The following is a 510-nucleotide window of genomic DNA, read 5'->3' as shown; positions in this document are numbered from 1 at the left end:
AAGAGAAACAACTGCAGCAGCACCAGCAGCAGCAACAGCAAACGCAGCACTCCAAAACTAGCAGCAGCAGTAGCAGCAGAGTGCAGAATGAACAAATGAAGTAGCAACACATTCCAGAGGCAGCAGCAGCGCAGCATGATGAACCCTCTACCGCCGGCAGCAGCAGCAGCAGCAGCAGCAGCCACAACAGCAGCAACAGCAGCAGCACCACCCCCACTAGCCCCACTAGCATCATCATCATCCTCATCATCATCAGCAGCAGCAGCAGCATCACCATCATCAACAGCAACAGCAGCAGCAGCAGCAGCAGCAGCAGGAGCAGCAGCAGGAGCAGCAGCAGCAGCAGCAGGAGTTTACTGAGAGCAGCAGGACTGGCGTTTGTGAGAGCAGCAAGCAGCAGCTCAGCCTCCTGCATGCAGTCGAAGCCCCCGGCCTCCGCCCCCCCCCGCAGCAGCAACCTCACCACCCCCTCTCGCACCTCGCTGCTCCCTTTGTGCGTCAGCAGCAGCT

General features: G+C 59.2%; 1 protein-coding gene across 1 annotated transcript in view; it reads left to right on the top strand.

Annotated features, from left to right (window-relative positions):
• EMH_0076860 (uncharacterized protein) overlaps nt 1-510 on the top strand; it is a gene marked incomplete at both ends in the record, with an annotated part of 2,512 nt that overhangs the window by 1,307 nt on the left and 695 nt on the right. The gene's annotated exons all lie outside the window — the stretch shown is intronic.

This window comes from Eimeria mitis, genomic scaffold, assembly GCF_000499745.2.
Source record: "Eimeria mitis Houghton genomic scaffold, Emh_scaff4658, whole genome shotgun sequence".
Classification (NCBI taxonomy): domain Eukaryota; phylum Apicomplexa; class Conoidasida; order Eucoccidiorida; family Eimeriidae; genus Eimeria; species Eimeria mitis.
The sequence above is the reverse complement of the archived record's forward strand: the minus strand, read 5'-3'. Positions and strand labels throughout refer to the sequence as shown.